The sequence below is a fragment of the Sphaeramia orbicularis genome, chromosome 21 (assembly GCF_902148855.1).
Source record: "Sphaeramia orbicularis chromosome 21, fSphaOr1.1, whole genome shotgun sequence".
In the NCBI taxonomy this organism is placed as follows: domain Eukaryota; kingdom Metazoa; phylum Chordata; class Actinopteri; order Kurtiformes; family Apogonidae; genus Sphaeramia; species Sphaeramia orbicularis.
In genome coordinates this window covers 7311064-7330957 of record NC_043977.1, presented here as the reverse complement: position 1 = coordinate 7330957, position 19894 = coordinate 7311064, and the positions used below count along the sequence as shown (strand labels likewise).

At 36.0% G+C, this 19894-nt stretch overlaps 1 pseudogene; it reads right to left on the bottom strand.

Annotated features, from left to right (window-relative positions):
* LOC115412920 (5-hydroxytryptamine receptor 2A-like) overlaps positions 1–19894 on the bottom strand; it is a 115821-nt pseudogene that overhangs the window by 15878 nt on the left and 80049 nt on the right.

The window sequence follows — 19894 nt, the reverse complement described above, 5'->3', positions numbered from 1 at the left end:
TGGTTCAGTTTTCATGGTTAAATTTACCACATTAATTTATGTTGCCTATTAAACTCTGTGTTACTATTTTATAAGTAATTTACAGCTTTATAAGTGTTTTATTATTGCTCAACCCTCCGGCATTGCACCCAGAGAGGTCCTTCCTAATCACTGCAGAATGTGGTAGTAATGATAAAATTTTTTTTAGTTTGTTTTTAACCTTTTTTTGTTTTTAACCATTTTTTGTATTTCATCAACTTGAGCAAACAACAAAAATACCAAACACTCAATAATGTTCATATTTTTAAACCTTTAAATGCCATGTTTGTGATATTTAAAAAAAAAAAAAAAAAACAAAACAATTTTTATGTTAAAAGTTTTTCTTTTCACTACATAAAAAAAAATTCATCCTGGCATACAGTATGTCAATGATGAACACCAACATTGGTTAATATGCATTGTTATTATTATTATTATCATCATCATCATCATCATCATCATCATTATTATTATTATTATTATTATTATTATTATTTGTGGACCAGAGTCTTCAGACTTCTGTGGACTTCTATGTTGTTGACTTCTTGTTTCCTGTCACGTCACTTTAACAACAACGCTGTGAGGTGATAACAGTCTTTTTGTCCAGTAACAGTTAAAAACGATGCAGCTCTAAGTTGGTTGGATAGATGTGAACGCTGCAGGGTTCGATGCAGTGGACCTTCTGTTCTAAATCATCTCCTCAGTTGAACTTTGGAGCTCTTAGACCTGACAACATCACATGGAAGAAATCTGAAATGACTGAACATTAATAAGTCTCCAGATGTAAGCCATAAATGTAAGGGAAGTGGTTATAAGTTTAATTATTACAGGCTGTAAGTTTGACTTATGCTGACTGAAGACAGATATTCATTTGCAGTAGCTCAAAATAATGAGTTTAAATGACAGAGCTCGATAAAATCTGATAAAAAATGACATTATCCATGACATAAATGTGAACTAAGTTTAATGATCTCTACGGTGACAGATTAGATTCTCTGTGATACTGGATTTACATGAAAAAACACCCCAAACAGAACAGACTAGTTTTATCTAAAGGAATTTTACCATCAGACTAACACTGATGGGACACAAACATGACAGCAGCAAAACAAAACTCATCTTTTGTTGGAAGATTTTGTATTTTATTGATGCTATAAAAAAAAAAAAGAACAATTATTTAACATTTGATGTTTGAAAGGCAATAACAAAAAAAGACAAAAAAAAAAAAAAAAAGATGATCGTTTAGAGACCTATGGGACTATTTCTAAATACATTTTCCTCTACTTTTATTATTATTATATGGTCCTCTGTGTTTTGCATTTTTCAGTGTAAATCGTGTATTTTCCTATATTTAATTCACTGATCATGTAGATGTTCATAAAAAGCTCAGAGTAAATTCAAAGGTTCTTAATCAAAACAGAGAAAAGTGAAGTAAAAGTGACTTTTTCAGCTACATCTGTCATTAACTGAACATCCACTGGTCTGGTCCATGGTTTGGCTTCATGACTTCTTACACCTATTTTCTTCTTTATCATCAAAACCAAAATAAAAAATACCTAAAACTACCAAACATGTCACTAATCTCTTCCATCACAGATAAAAAATCCACTTTCTTGAACCACAGACCAACTGTTGTCAACATTAGAGGACATCAAGTAATATGTCATGTAACATTATCCTCTGTATTTTGCATTTTTTCAGTATAAATCATGTATTTTCTTATATTTAATTCACTGATCATGTAGATCACAGGTGTCAAACATGCGGCTCGGGGGCCAAATCTGGCCCTTTGGATGAACATGTGAAATGCAAAAATTACACTAAGATATTAACAATCCTTTTAGTTCACTTTCCACATTCAGACCAATATGATTTAAAGTGGGTCAGATCAGTAAAATACTACGGTAATAACCTATAAATACTCACAACTCCAAATTTTTCTCTTTGTAAATGTAAACATTTTCATGTATTTACACTAAAACAAAGTATAATTTTGCAAAAAATGTGAATAACCTGAACAAATATGAACCACCTGAAATGTCTTAAGAGAAGTAAGTGCAATTTTAACAATATTATGTCTGTAAATGATGAACTGAAGCATAATATTGTAAAAATTGCACTTATTTATTCAGTTTGTTCATGTTATTCACATGGTTTTGAAGGGTAGTTTGTAGATGTAAACATTTTCATAAAATAATCTTACTTTTTTCACACTAAAACATAGAGGAAAGTTTGGAGTTGACAATATTTATATATTATTATGTTATTATTTTACTGGTCTGGCCCACTTCAGATTAAATTTAGCTAAATGTGGCCCCTGAACTATGATGAGTTTGACACCCCTGATGTAGATGTTCATAAAAGCTCAGAGTAAATTCAAAGGTTTTTATATCAAATCACAAAAAAAGAGCAAAAACAAACATTTTCAACAAAATATATAATAAACTGAACATAAACCCAGTGTGTCCATCCACTGTCACTGATCCAACTGCATGGGTTTTACTGGTGAATCAAAGTTGTAGAAGATGCTGTAAACCAGGGGTGTCAAACTCATTTTGGTTCAGGGGCCATATTTAGCCCAGTTTGATCTCAAGCGGGCCAGACCAGTAAAAGAATGACTTAATAACCTATAAATAATGACAAATCCAAGTTTTTCTTTTTGTTTTAGTACAAAAAAACCCAATTAAATTATGAAAATTTTTACATTTAAAAAAAAAGATGCTAATAACTTGAAAAAACAGAAATTTCATTTGAAAAATTAGTGCAATTTTAACAATATTATGCCTTGCCTTATTATTTATACATGTACATTACACACAGTGTTCCATAAACATTTGGTAACAGGCAGAACATTGTTAAAATTTTGGAGTTTGGAACTAAAATTTGAACAATTTCTACAATATTCCATCTCTTATTATTAACACAACTGTAGATCACAGTGGATCCATAAATGCACAAAACATTTAGTAACAGGCAGAATATTGTTAAAATTGCACATTACAGGTTGTTCATCTTTGTTTTTATTTATGTATTTATTTGCATTTTATTGTGAAAGAATAGTTTTGTAAATGTAAATATTTTCATAGTGTAATGTTATTTTTTTTCACTTAAATTTTTTCCACACAATTTTTCCCAAACAAAATTTATAGCTGTCATTATTTATGGGTTGTTATGTTGCTATTTTTACTGAAGATCACATTGGTCTGTATGTTGAACCTGAACCGAAATGATTTGGACAACCTGGACTGTTCAGGTTCATTTTTGCACTTTCATCCTGCAGGCTGGAATGGAACCTTTGGTGGGCCGGAGTTGGCCCCCAGGCCGCATGTTTGACACCTGTGATGTAAACGAACAGTTGACAGTTCAGTCAGAATGAATGACACATGGTTTATTCTCATGGTTTTTTTATGTGATTATATTTGGACAGGTCTTGGCTTTACTTTGTTACTTAAGTGGTACAGTTTGTATTTCTGTTTTTATTCCCCCTGCTCTACACAAATGAAGGTAAACTGCAGCAAAGAGGGAAAAGATGACTTAATTTGTGCATGACGCAGATATCTGCCCTCAGATGGAAAAGGGGGAAACAAGCCTCACAGAATATGATTCATAATGAATGTGGTTTCCTTCCACTACGGTGCATCACTGTTTGTTGTCTTTAAGTTCAGCGACTGATGGTGGAAACTTTCAAAACAGTATTTAAGGCGGTTTTCGTCACGAAAAAAAAACAGCTTAATTAAGAAAAAGTTTGGCCGGTCATTAAGAAACTCCTTATTTTGTTTTTAATTTCTCCCTGACCTACCTTCCACCCTCCTGCTTCATCCTCTTCTTCAGAGTGTGTGTAATTATCCCCTCACCCAGTACTATAGTAAATACATACACTCCTGTGCTTATATCAGTATGTTATTTGATGTGTTTGGGGTTTTTTTTCTGTTTTGCATCAGTGTGTCCATTCACTGTCCACATTGACTGCCTCTATATTTTATTTTTTCTTCAATTTTGTTTATTTTGTAACTTATTTTGTCCATGTTACTTATTATTTTGTTGATTTATTATTAATATTTGTTCATTTTATTGATCACATTGGCTGTTTTTGCTCATTTTGTTGCTTATTTTATTCTTTTTGACTTCATTTTTCACCATTTTTTGCTTATTTTTTCATGTTATTGATTATTTTGTAAATGTTTTATTCATTTTTGTTCATTTTATTCAGTGTATATAAAACCCAGTGTGTCCATCCACTGTCACTGATCCAACTCCATGGGTTTTACTGGTGAATCAATGGTGTAGAAGATGACGGTGTTTCCATGGTAACTATGGAGCCTCTATTTTGTAAATGTTTTATTCATTTCATTCATTTTATTCATTCTTTTATTTTTTTATTTGTTAAATATTATGTTTATTTTTCTTCATGTTCTTGCCTCTTTATTATGTTTTCTTTATTTTTGTTTATTTTGTGGCTTATTTTGTCAATGTTACTTATTACTTTGTTGATTTATTATAAATTTTTGTTGCTTATTTTATTCTTTTTGACTTCACTTTTCACAATTTTTTGCTTATTTTTCACATTACTGTATTGATTATTTTGTAAATGTTTTATTCATTTTTGTAAATTTTATTCCAAGTATATAAAACCAAGCATATTTATCCAGTGCAGTATTTAACCCTTAAAGACCCAAATATCCACCAGCGGCCAAAAGCACCTACTGATCTAAACTGTTTAATACCTGTTGAACCACTAATCCCATTAATACATGTAAAAAAATTGGTGTAAAATACAGTTTGTCATCTTCTACAACACTGATTCACCAGAACACTTGGTTTTATATACATTGAATAAAATGAACCAAAACAGCCAACATAGTCAAAAAAATTAATAAAAATTAATACTGAATCAACAAAATACTGAATAACATGGACAAAATAGACAAAAATGAAGAAAACATAATAAAAAGAGGCAAGAACATGTAGAAAAATAAACACAATATGTAACAAATTGAAAAAACAAAAACAAACTAGAAGCACTCGGAGAGCGCAGACCTCCGCCAAGGCTGATCAGTGGCCCCTGCCGTGGGCCCCCCCACCCCCGATCACCACCAAAATTTAATCATTTCTTCCTTATCCCATTTCCAACAAACCCTGAAAATTTCATCCAAATCTGTCCATAACTTTTTGAGTTATGTTGCACACTAACGGACAGACAAACAAACAGACAAACAGACAAACAAACAAACCCTGGCAAAAACATAACCTCCTTGGCGGAGGTAATAAAATAATACATAAAATGAATAAAATGAACAAAATGAATAAACCATGGAGTTGGATCAATGACAGTGGATGGACACACTGGGTTTTATATACACTAAATAAAATAAAACAAAAATGAATAAAAAATTAACAAAACTAGAAGCACTCGGAGAGCGCAGACCTCCGCCAAGGCTGACCAGTGCCCCCCCCCCGTGGGCCCCCCCACCCCCGATCACCACCAAAATTTAATCATTTCTTCCTTATCCCATTTCCAACAAACCCTGAAAATTTCATCCAAATCTGTCCATAACTTTTTGAGTTATGTTGCACACTAACGGACAGACAAACAAACAGACAGACAAACAAACAAACCCTGGCAAAAACATAACCTCCTTGGCGGAGGTAATAATCAATGACGTGAAAAAATAAGCAAAATTTACAGAAAAATGAAGTCAAAAAGAATAAAATAAGCAACAAAATGAACAAAAACAGCCAACATAATCAATAAAACAAACAAAAATTAATAATAAATCAACAAAATAATAAGTAACATGGCCAAAATAAGCAACAAAATAAACAAAAATAAAGAAAACATAATAAAAGAGGCAAGAACATGTGGAAAAATAAACACAATATGTAACAAAATGAACAAAATCAAATAGAACTAGAAGCACTCGGAGAGCGCAGACCTCCGCCAAGGCTGATCAGTGGCCCCCCCCGTGGGCCCCCCCACCCCCGATCACCACCAAAATTTAAAAATTTCTTCCTTATCCCATTTCCAACAAACCCTGAAAATTTCATCCAAATCTGTCCATAACTTTTTGAGTTATGTTGCACACTAACGGACAGACAAACAAACAAACAAACAAACAAACAAACAAACAAACAAACCCTGGCAAAAACATAACCTCCTTGGCGGAGGTAATAATGAATAAAATGAATAAAGTGAACGAAATGAATATTACATTTACAAAATAGAGGCTTCGTAGTTACCATGGAAACACCGTCATCTTCTACAGCAATGATTCACCATTAAAACCCATGGAGTTGGATCAATGACAGTGGATGGACACACTGGGTTTTGTATACACTGAATAAAATGAACAAAAATGAAAAAAACATTTACAAAATAATCAATAATGTGAAAAAATAAGCAAAAATTGTACAAAATGAAGTAAAAAAAAAAGAAGAAAATAAGCAACAAAATGAACAAAAAAGCCAACGTAATCAATAAAATTAACAAAAATTCATCATAAATCAACAAAATAATAAGAAACATCGATAAAATAAGCCACAAAATGAACAAAATTGGAGAAAAAATAAAATATAAAGGCAATTAATGTGAACAGTGGATGTACACACTTGATATATTTGCTGAAAGAGTCACTTTTTCATCTCTGTTTCTGATATAATAACCTTTAAATTTACACTTATGAAAATCAACATGATCAGAGAATTAAATATAGGAAAATACCTGATTTACACTGGAAAAAAATACAAAATACAGAGGATAATATTAAAATAAATGATGATAAATCACTTATGAAAAGTTAAATTGAGAGAAAAATTCACGTGGGAACTGCCGTAAAAGTAACTCTGGGTCTTTTCTCTACATCAAAGCAGTTTCTTGTGGTTCTGATATCGATTTGTTGTAGATAAATATTCCACACCGGAAGCCACTCAGGATATCAGATATTAATACATGATTTCCAGAAATGAGATCTGTGTGTGTAAATCTGTTGTGAACATTTCGGTGTTAGATGAGTCCTGATGTTCTCCACCTGCTGTAGTTGACCTTTTCCACGTGTTCGCTTTAATCAGCCCATTACTTTAAAATACAGAGTCTCAGGAATGCATTGAGGGAATTTCCTCAAATTTGGCACAATGTTCACTTGGACTCAAGAATGAATTAATATATCTCAGTTAAAGGTTAAAGGTCAAAGTCCCTTCAACCCTGCAGGACGGACAAACAGATGATGGTGGAGGGATAGAAGATGGTGCTGTTGGGGTCAAGACCACTTAACCCATGGATGTAAGGATGGATGGATGGATGGATGGATTTCAGTGTGGTATTAGGAGAAGTCAGCCTCATATCTGGGTTAAGTGTCCTGTGGTGGAACATTTTTGCGACATGGGGAACCCTTGTGTTCTACCTGCTGTTTATTGACATGCATTCAGGACCACATGGGGGTCCTGGTCAAACCCCCATGAAAGGAAAACAACTGGGAATGAGTGGAAATGCAGAAGGGAACAGTAAAGAAGGGAAGAGGAAAGAAGAGGACAGTAAAGAAGGGAACGGTAAAGAAGGGAAGAGGAAAGAAGAGGACAGTAAAGAAGGGAACGGTAAAGAAAAGGACAGTAAAGAAGGGAACAGTAAAGAAGTGAACAGTAAAGAAGTGAACAGTAAAGAAGGGAACAGTAAAGAAGGGAACAGTAGACCAGATGAGCTGATGAACATCTGTCGTTGGTCTTGGAGTGCGTTCATTGACAACTCACAGCTCCTAATGTCTACTGTGTGCTGATGCTAATGCTAATGCTAATGCTAGGTACTGTGTGTGTGCATTAGGATGGGTAAAATGCAGAGTGAACTTCTTTATGGGGGTAAAAAAAAAAAGTGACTTAATGTTTGTTAGATCTGAACAGCTGCACAACGGTCTGCGCCTCGGTTCAGAGAGAATGTGTTTCTGCACTTTCTCTATAACAGTCACACACACACACACACATCCATAACGTTTCTACAAACTGCTCATACATGAGTGGGGGTCAGTGTGAGGTTGGATCCGTCCCACTTCCATACATCCCATTCCGGGTCAGGGCCAGGTCGTCCCTGCAGCGTTCATAGTGTCAGTACATTAAAGGTTCAGTACAGTGGAGTGAATGAGTATGTTCCCACCACAGTGAACACAGACGCACATCACAGAACGAACATGTTCCATTCGGCTCATGCAGTCATGGCTGTTCAGTGCCTCTGTGTTCACGTACACCCCCTCTGCTCCTCTGGGCAACAATGTGTAAGTCCTCCTGTTACGTCCAATCAGAGCAGAGCGTAACCGACGACACGCGGCAGGAACATTTTCAGGGTTGACTTGACACCGACCGCACTCCCACGAGGAAATCGTAGTGTCGCGTTCTCCTCCCCAACGCACCCGAGGTGAAAAACAAAGTCGACTGTGAACCCGACATTAAAAACTAACCTTGATAAGTGCAGGCTGGAATAATCTGCTTGGGCTTGTGGGCGGGACAGCGCGGCGCTGAGGTGAGCCTGGATGACTGCGACGCTGCCTCAGGGCGGGATTTTTGCCGCTCGCTACGCTGACATCGCATTATTTAACTATTTCTCCCGTCGACTCCGTTAAGCCTCATTATGTGTGCTTCAAACGGAGGCTCGTAAAAGTCTGTTTAGAAACTCTGAATGTACGAACAACCAAAAGCATGAACAAAGGGTCAGATTAATGCGAAAAACACGGAACAGGGTGAACTTCTGTTGGTCATGACTTAGCCTCAACTGTTGAAGAACATGAAATTGTTTTAATGGATTCAGCCCTATGTTCCCTAGTACCTGTGTTCCCTGGTACCTATGTTCCCTACCTATGTTTCCCGGTACCTACATTTCTCTGTACCTATGTTCTCTAGTACCTATGTTCCCCAGTACCTATGTTTCTTGGTACTTATGTTCCCCAAGTACTTATGTTCCCCAGTACCTATGTTCTATAGTACCTATGTTCCCTACCTATGCTTCCCACTACCTATGTTCCCTAGTACCTATGTTTCCTAATACCTATGTTCTCTAGTACCTATGTTCCCTAGGACCTATGTTCCACAGTCCAACATACTTATAGAAATCTAGTTCCATATGTAGGGGCATAATTGCTGGCAGTGGTGTTTCACTAGTTTCACCAAGGGTTAGGATTAGGGTTAACTGGGAACATAGGTACTGGGAAACATAGGTACAGGGGAACATAGGTACTGGTGAATATAAGTACCAGGAACATAGGTACTGGTGAACATAGGATCTAGGGAACATAGGCACTGGTGAACATAGGTACTGGGGAACATTGGCACTGATGAACATAGGTACTGGTGAATATAGGTACCAGGAACATAGGCACTGGGGAACATAGGTACTGGTGAACGTAGGTACTGGTGAACGTAGGTACTGGTGAATATAGGTACCAGGAACATAGGCACTGGGGAACATAGGTACTGGTGAACGTAGGTACTGGTGAACGTAAGTACTGGTGAACATAGGTATTGGTGAACATAGGTACTGGTGAACACAGGTACTGGTGAACATAGGTACTGGTGAACATAGGTACTGGTGAATATAGGTACCAGGAACATAGGCACTGGGGAACATAGGTACTGGTGAACGTAGGTACTGGTGAACGTAGGTACTGGTGAACATAGGTACTGGTGAACATAGGTACTGGTGAACACAGGTACTTGTGAACATAGGTACTGGGGAACATAGGTACTGGTGAACATAGGTACTGGTGAATATAGGTATCAGGAACATAGGCACTGGGGAACATAGGTACTGGTGAACATAGGCACTGGGGAACATAGGTACTGGTGAACGTAGGTACTGGTGAACATAGGTACTGGTGAACATAGGTACTGGTGAACACAGGTACTGGTGAACACAGGTACTGGTGAACATAGGTACTGGTGAACATAGGTACTGGTGAACACAGGTACTGGTGAACATAGGTACTGGTGAACATAGGTACTGGGGAACATAGGTACTGGGGAACGTAGGTACTGGTGAACATAGGTACTGGTGAACACAGGTACTGGTGAACACAGGTACTGGTGAACACAGGTACTGGTGAACGTAGGTACTGGTGAACGTAGGTACTGGTGAACACAGGTACTGGTGAACACAGGTACTGGTGAACACAGGTACTGGTGAACGTAGGTACTGGTGAACATAGGTACTGGGGAACATAGGTACTGGGGTAAAATCTGTGATGTACAGCTTTCGCTCTGTGCTGTGGTTTGTTCCAAAAGTGACCCAGTAGCTTCATTTATTTATCTGGATTTCTTTGGACCCAGAGGAGTGAGCTGCAGGAGGATGGACTGTACAAATATAGTGTTTTTTGTGCCTCTGGCTTTAGCATGTGTCATACTAATGAACCTGCACCAAAAACCACATGCTTTTTTTTCACTGTTAGTTAAGCTTATTAGAGATGATGTGCTTTTGGGCGTTCCTGTGACAAACTGACAGAAATACTTGGAGCATATGTTAATTCTAATAGTCTGAGAGGAAACACACACACTGTCCCCTTCTTTCTTTTAATGTGACTCATGTTTTTACTTCAGTGTTTAGTTTTTAGGCTCTTTAATCAAATTAGCTGAGGAACACACTGTGCAGTGAAACAGTATTAAATATATTACAAATGTGTCATAATGTTATGGACAGAGGAACATTATGGAAGGAAACGTGTGTTTTACAATGAAGCGTGATGAATGAGTTAGCATGCACACAGTGAACCGACCACGGCTCATCTGAAGGACAGTTTCCTTTGGCCTGTTCGTACTCAGCTCATCCATGTGTGTGTATATATATATATATATATATATATAGTTTAATAATCACAGAATAAATAATAAAGTGATAACAACAAAATACAAGTAATATAAGTATGTAAGTAATAATAATAATAATAATAATAATAATAATAATAATAATAATAATAATAATAATAATAATAAGCAGCGGTGAGAGAACTAAATGACCAAGAGCAAGAAAACAAACATTGCTCACTGGAATAAACAATAAACACTGCACCACAGAACTGTTCAGTCCCTCTTGATTAAATTATTAGCCCATTAAAACCCAGTGCTACTTTTGTGTCAGTTCCCAAATTATTTTTTCCCTGTATTTAACCTTTCTTAAATTACTTATCACCATTTTTTACATTATTATCCTGTTTCTTGTGTTTTTTTCATTGAAAATCTGTTCTTTTCCCATATTTAATTCACTGATCATATCGATGTTCATAAAAACTCAGATTAAAGTTCAGGGTTATTATATCTGAAACAGAGAAAACTGAAGAAAAAGGGATTTTTTTTTTTCAGCAAATCTCTCATTAACTGAACATAAACCCAGTGTGTCCATTCACTGTCACTGATCCAACTCCATGGGTTTTACTGGTGAATCAATGTTGCAGAAGACTTTCATACATTTCCTTCAGGAAATGTAAGAAAGTCTAGTTCTACATGTTCTTGCCTTTTTTTTTTTTATTATGTTTTCTTTATTTTTGTCTCTTTTGTGGCTTATTTTGTCCATGTTACTCATTATTTTATTGATTTATTATTCATTTTTGTTCATTTTATTGATTACGTTGGTTGTTTTGGTTCATTTTGTTGCTTATTTTATTCTTTTTTACTTAATTTTTATACAAATTTAGCTTATTTTTTCATGTTATTGATTATTTTGTTAACTTTTTACCAATTTAACCAATTATTTACATGCATTGATAGGATTAGTGGATCAACAGGTATTAAACAGTTTAGATCAGTAGATGGTTTTGGTCACCAGTGGCTGTTTGGGTCTTTATGGGTTAACCCTCCGGTATCCCGTCCAGCTAGGCCCTTACCAAGCACCAAGTGTGCCTTTTCGGTACACTTGTTGAATCATGTAAAAAAAAAAAAAAAAAAAAAAAAAAAAATCATACAGTTTGTTTTTAATTCTTTTACACTTTTTTCTATTTCCTCAACTTGAGCTGTAAAAAAAAAAAAAAAAAAACTCAATAATTGTCACATTTTTTAACCCTTTAAATGTCGTGTTTGTAATGTAAACAAACCATTTTTTTGGATGCAAAAAACACAAAACAATATTATTTTTTCAATATACTACAGAAAAAGTGGATCACATATTATTTAATTTTTGCAGCCTGGCATATGTCAATGATTAACTCCAACATCGGTTAATTTGCATTATTATTTTTGGCGCTAGGTCAAATGTACAAAAATACTAGCATCTGTCACCAAGTGTGCCAAAAATGCACACCTATAAACCAAACTATTAAACATTATATATTGATTTATTTTTCTGCTCTAATTTGATTTTATTTTTGCAAATCAAAGTCAGCCCTAATCATACATATCAAACGGAAGAAATAGTGCGTTTTAGGCACACTTGGGAGACAGATGCTAGTTTTGTAATTTTCTTTTGTTTACAATGTGCACATTTTAGTTGGTGGCCAGAATTTTAAAGCTCATGGAAAAATGAACAACTTTTGAATTCTAACCTCATTTAAATTGTAAAAAATAATATGAAGTTTTTTAAAACGAAGTGAAAAGTGTGCCTAGAAGGTGCACCTGGATACCGGAGGGTTAAAATAGTCTGTAGGTTTTGATGTTAAGACTTTAATTTTGATATTATGGATTGTGTTTGTGAATGAAAGATGGGTTTATTCACAAATCACTACGTTCTGATTAATTCGGAGTTACTGCATCTCGTTCCAGGTAACTTCGTACCCCAGATGTTTTCAGCAGTAGAATGAGCAGGAAGCAGATACTGAATCTAATCTCCAAATGTCACAGGTAACAGAGCTGGGTCCTGTTCAGCCGGTTCTACATCCCTTTAATCTCCTCCACCTCTGAGTTTACCGGAGTACGAGGCCAAACCCCACTGGGCTGTGGCTCCATCACTGCAGCTCATCTGTGGCTGAGTGAACAGGCTGCAGGGTCGGCACGGGGGAAATCGGGACTCGCTTCTTCTGACTTACATGAACTTTTCACTTTTCTGTTTTTTTTTTCATTTATTCTCTGAAAACTGTAAACGCAGGAATATCCTCTTTAGCCTCACGGTCTTATTTAGCACCAGTCACCACTGCTCATAAACACCATGTAACCCTATAAACACTACCACTATAACAGGCCTAGGTTTATTTATGTTGTTTTTCCAATAAAAGTGCCAGAATTTTTTTTTTTTTTTGCTAATTCTTCAAAACTGAACTTTCAATATCTGGCAATTAATTATTATTATTATATGTAGTAAATGCTTAAAACAGTGTGTTATAGAAAAAAAAACAAAAAAACCCAGATTAAAAAAAATGTAAATGTGTAGAGCGAAACATTTTGAGTTTATAGAAATAAACTTATTTGAGCACATGTAATCTGCAAGTGCCTGTCTTGCATGTTCAATGTAAGTGTTGTTGTAATGCCAAGGCAATCACCTAGACTGCAAAACAAATCTACCTACGGGTATAAATAAAGTAACCTTGACCTTGACCTCTGCCTATATATTTACATATATATTTAAGTATACATACATTTATATGTTATTTTACAGCTAAAAACGACTCAATCAAGTATACAAACTGGAAAACTACAGATAAAAACAGTGAAAAAAAAAAACAGCAAAAACTACAAAAACACAACAAAATACAGTAGTAGAACACGCCAAACAGCACTATCACTGTTATATACAATTATTTACAAGAATTTACTCCAAAATGCCACTAAAATCTCACTAAAATGCTGCTAAGAGTAATGAAAATCTTCCATCTCTCTCTCTCCGACTGCACTCTGCTGCTCTCTGCTCCGCCCACTTCCACCCCTCCCCCTTAGCCAATGCAGCCCTCTACCCTAATATGTTATAGACCAATAGAAAGACTTCTGACATTAGCACAAACAGGAGTTACGATAATTTGAATGATAGTGAATGAAAAATTGTGGCGCCGGTGACACATTCATGCTAAAAGGGTTAAAAAATAAAATGATGCGTACATTAAGAAAAACTCCCGGCGTAGACAGAACCATAACATATACTCCACCAATTATAAAAGATTTTCTTTTGGAGGTTTGCACAGGTGTGCAGATGCTGAACCGAACACACAAGCAGACTTATCTCCTAAAATGACACAAAACGTAAATGATGGTGAATCCTGGCTATCGTGGTTTGGATCTGGACCAGGAAGGAAGCCTAAATTATCTGTGTTCAGCTCCAGCACCACTGGGTCATTAGCATCCACAGGACGGAACGACACAACTAATGAAGTGGAGGAAACAGGAAGCGAACGGCGAGCGAGGCGGCGGCGCTGAGACTGACAGCTCAGTCCAAATTAAGCACCGTCTTTGTTTTAGGTCAATAATGTTTGGAGGAAACACAACACGAGTACAAGGGGTTTTCTGCTTTAATTAAAACGGAACTGATGGGGACTGGGCTCAGTTTATTTCCTACATTTTCTACTTTCACACATTGTCCATTATGATCTGATTCACCTTTGAACTGGAAAAAGAAACTCATTCACCGTTTGGAAACGTTCTGAAGGAACAGGAGGGTCATGAGGACAGAGAGGAAAAGGGATTAACCCTTAGATGAACCAGCGTCTGGACCCTCCACTCTTCTAGAAGTGTTCAAATCAATGTTTTTATGCCATTTTAGACATTTTGTCATTAGATTAGATTAGATTAGATTTTATTGATCCCACAACGGGAAATTCAACAGTCACGGCAGCAACAGATTAAAGTTCAAGTAAAAGTGTACATGTAAAAAAATAGTGCAAAAAAACCAAACAACATGGTGCGAAAGCAAACATTATAAAATAAAAAATAGTAATAAAAAAAAACTATACATACTGTGTATATTAGGGATGCAACGGTGCAGGTTATCCGCGGTTCGATACGCATTGCGGTTGTTGAGTCACAGTTCACGGTTCAGACACAGAGGCCGGCTGGAGCCCAGCTGTGTGCTAAACCATAACTGGGATCTGATGGAGAGGCTTAAGGCTCATTTATGTTCGCTCTACGTACATAAATAGGTTCACCCGTTTCTAATGTTGTCATATGTCACTGCCTTCAGACTTCCATGTGTCCTGTACGTTGGAATGAGCGTTTCTCAATCAATCCACCAGAAGAAGAAGATGAAGAAAGTCAATAATAACAAACATGGCGACGACAGGGGAGGTTTTACTCATGTGGGTACTAGTGTTAATATTGGGAAGGGTAGTTGGAGGTAGAGGGGCTGTGCTCCGTGTTCAGCTTGAGCCAGGGTCTGCGTCTGGCTCCAGTGGGCTCCGCCACATCCTGCTTTAGATGGGTTCTGCATCTGGCTCCAACCAATGACAGTAGAATGCTGTATGTCAGTTGTCTTACAAAGCTCTAATATAAACACCACTTGTCCGGAAATGTCATTTGAAAATAACAAATGAGCCGTACCATGGTACATGCTCGTACCGAACCGTGAGGGGTGTAGCGAATGGTTCGACGGTACGATGTGTACCATGCACCCCTAATACACACATTTACAACAGAGGGGAGGTTGCAAAAATTTCTTAAAAATGTAAAAAAAACATTATCTTTTGTATTATATTTTGGTCCCAAAAAAGAATGATTTCATGTTTGAAATATTTTTTATTCTAGATTTTTTAAAAATATTTTTTAAATTTTAAAAGCAAAGTATATATAGTATATAATATAAAATAGTATGTAATATATATAGTATATAACAGCAATAGAACAATGTCAAGTCAACATAGAATGAATCAAGGGTTCACATGTAATTTTATTGTAAATGAATGAGGGTCATTTTGACCCACCTGGGGCAGTAATACAAAAACTAAATTGATTCTTGTAAAATTATGAGTTTTACTTACAATATTATGACTTTATTGTTTCATTATTATCAGTGTTTTTCCTCACATAATCATGACTTTTTTTCTAAATATTATGACTTTATTCTCTACACATCAGATCTATTTAATCCTCATTTTATCCTGATACTTCTCTGTACTTTGTAGATGTTTTTGTAATAACTACTTTTTACAGTGTGTGTTGGCAGGACTCTTATTCTACATTTTCTGTTTAATAATAGGTACATTTTTGATATATAAATGTCCTTTTACAGACTGAAACTACAGCTAAAATATGTTGATACTGGATAATAACTGGACTAACTCCCACTGATGACATCATTGCAAACATAAATAAGGTGATAAAGTATGAGCGTTCATATTTCTGGGGCATTTGCACATACGTCCTCAGCTCTGCTTTCCGTCCTGTTGGTCTTAGATTTGCGTCATCCTCCGTCTCCGCTGTTTTCTTTCATATCAGGATAACTCGGTTACAGAGGACTAGCTGTGAATCACTAAGGAAACCAAACCACCGACATCACAATGTCCTCCAAGTCCATTAACCTGATAAAATCAAAGTGCTGGGCAAAGTGCCTCCTGGAGAAAACCCAACTTTTCTGCCATTTTTCATCGAAATTAGTTTAATGCAAAACCATCTTGATTAATGATGAGGAAAAACAAATCAATTAGGAAAGATAAGTGGGGAACTTTTTGGGGTTTTAGTCCAAAATCGATCAAGAATGTGGCTTTTTTGTGCAGATTTCTGACTGAAACTGGGATCAGATGAGATTAAGACGCATGAATAATGAGGCACCAAGTAAACTATGTGGACAAAAGTATGTGGACACGTTTAATTCAGGTGTTTCTGGGATACAAAACAATAATGACTAATGTCAGAATCTAGTTTCATATTGGGATAAATATCATTGCATTGGTTAGTTTGGTTTAAATTGTTATCTTAAATTGTTACTGTCCAAACATTAGTCTGAGGTGAAAAAATACTGAAACTAGTCACTTTTCCATTGGACATCTGTGCAAAACTTTACCGATATTTACGAAATTTAAAAAAAACAGAAGTGCGTAACGTCGGTTTTTCCTTTAAATCCCAAATGCGATGATTTGTTTATTTATTTTCGAGAGATGACACGAGAAGTCATTCCATAAACATGACGAACGTAAATATGGTGTTGATTTACAGATATATTCATTATTATTATATGTTACCCCTCTACCTCGTACTACATTAAAAAATGATTGGGTTTCCTGGTGTGCCCACACATACCGACACGTTTCTTCTTCTTCTTCTCTTGTTGTAATGTACGTCAACATCTGTTTTTTTAATTCACCTGACTCTAGTTGAAAAAAAAGGTCTTTCCATTGCAGTTTTGCGTGATATACCATTTGTGCTACGCCTGAAAAACCACCTCTTGCCAGCGCAAAAACTTTTAGTCCAAAAATGAGACTTTTTGTGATATTGTCGTTTTTTCATTAGGCAAATTTTTATGCACAAGTTATATTTGTGCAGTTTGAGGGTGAATGGAAAAGCGACTACTGTTAAAGCTTTTCTTTCCTCTCTGCTCCGTTCACCGTCCCCTCGTTGTCGTTTGCAGCCTCATCATCACATTTCCTGTTCATTAAGTCCATCGGTTGGATTCCAGCAGGTGAACACAAGTCAATTATCAGGACCTGATTAATCTTCCACCTCCAGAAGAATCATTCATTCATTCACTTGCTAACACTTGCTTTTATGAGGAGTAGGTTAATGGGTTATTATGTCTTCTGTGTTTCTGTGTGTGTTTGACCCATAATGACCCAGTTCTACTTCTGTGGCAGCTCACACATGAATGTTTCTCTATATTTTATCACCATTTATTGTAAGATTATCGTCTTCATTTTGCGTTTTTCACTGTAAATCATGTATTTTCTTATGTTTAATTCATTGATCATGTAGATGATCATAAAAGCTCAGATTAAAGTTGAGGGTTATTAAATCAAAAACAGAGAAAACTGAAGAATATGTGACTTTATCAGCGAAGATATCAGTAAAAACAGTGTGTCCATCCACTGTCATTGATCCAACTCCATGGGTTTTACTGGTGAATCAATGTTGTAGAAGATGACAGTGTTTCCACGGTAACTACAGAGCCTCCATTTTGTAATTGGTTAAATTCATTTTGTTCATTTTATTTCTTTATTTTTTGATTGTGTTACATATTGTGTTTATTTTTCTACATGTTCTTGCCTCTTTTCTTTTGTTTTCTTCATTTTTGTCTATGTTGTGGCTTATTTTGTCCATGTTACTTGTTATTTTGTTGATTTATTATAAATTTTTGTTCATTTTATAGATTATGTTGGCTTGTTTTTGTTCATTTTGTTGCTAATTTTTTTTTTTCCATTTTTGTACAAATTTTGCTTATTTTTTCATGTTTTTGATTAAATTAATTTTTATTCATTTTGTTATATTTATTCATTATTTTATTTGTTTTTGTTCAATTTGTTACATATTGTGTTTATTTTTCTATGTGTTCTTGCCTCTTTTAATATGTTTTCTTAATTTTTGTCAATTTTGTGGCTTATTTCATCCATGTTACTTGTTATTTTGTTGATTTATTATTATTTTTTATTTATTTTGTCAATTACGTGGGCTGTTTTGGCTCATTTTGTTGTTTATTTTATTCTTTTTGGCTTCATTTTTGTACAAATTTTGCTCATTTTTTCACATCACTGATTATGTTGTTAATCTTTTTTTTCATTTTTGTTCATTTTATTCATTGTATATAAACCCATTGTGTTCATCCACTGTCACTGATCCAACTCCATGGGTTTTACTGGTGAATCAATGTTGTAGAAGATGACGGTGTTTCCATGTTCACTGTGAAGCCTCTATTTTGTGAATTTTTCATTCATTTTGTTCATTTTTATTAATTTTATTTATTTATTTATTTTTTATTTTGTTACATATTGTGTTTATTTTTGTACGTGTTCTTGCCTCCTATAATATTTTTTTGTTTATTTTTTTCACGTTATTGATTATTTTGTTAATTTTTTATTCATTTTTGTTCATTTTATTCATTGTATACAAACCCAGTGTGTCCATCCACTGTCATTGATCCAACTCCACGGGTTTTACTGGTGAATCAATGTTGTAGAAGATGAAGGTGTTTCCATGGTAACTACGGAGCCTCTGAACGTCCAAATGGGTCACATGTGATGACCATGAAAAGATGAAGAACTGTATTTTACACGAATTATTTACATGTATTGATAGGATTAGTGGATCTACATGTATTTTAAATAGTTTAGATCAGTCGATGGTTTTGGTCAGTAGTGAATGTTTAGGTCTTTATGGTTAAAAGAGCTTCGGCCTGAAATCAGCTGATAAATCTTCCATTAAACATGGATAATGTCTCATGTTGTGTAGTGTTTCCTGTTTGTGTGTGTTTGCCAGTCCTCACCTACTGAAATGGTCCAGACCGCCATGATCTTGATGCGGGCCTTGGTGTGGGAGTTGAAGCGGCTGTGGTGGATCGGGTTCCGGATGGCGATGTATCGATCCAGGGAGATAGCGCACAGGTGCATGATGGACGCCGTGGAGAACAGGACGTCCAGGTAGATCCAGATGGGGCAAAGGTCAGAGGGCAGAGGCCACCAGTAATCTGCACAGAGAGGAAGAGGAGGAGGAAGAGGAGGAAGAAGAGGAGGAGGAGGAGGAGGAGGAAGAGGAGGAAGAAGAGGAGGAGGAAGAGGAGGAGGAGGAGGAAGAGGAGGAAGAAGAGGAGGAGGAGGAAGAGGAGGAGGAAGAGGAGGAAGAAGAGGAGGAGGAGGAGGAGGAAGAAGAGGAGGAGGAAGAGGAGGAAGAAGAGGAGGAGGAAGAGGAGGAGGAAGAGGAGGAAGAAGAGGAGGAGGAGGAGGAGGAAGAAGAGGAGGAGGAAGAGGAGGAAGAAGAGGAGGAGGAAGAGGAGGAAGAAGAGGAGGAGGAGGAGGAGGAAGAGGAGGAAGAAGAGGAGGAGGAGGAGGAGGAGGAAGAGAAGGTGAGATTCTGTGGCTGT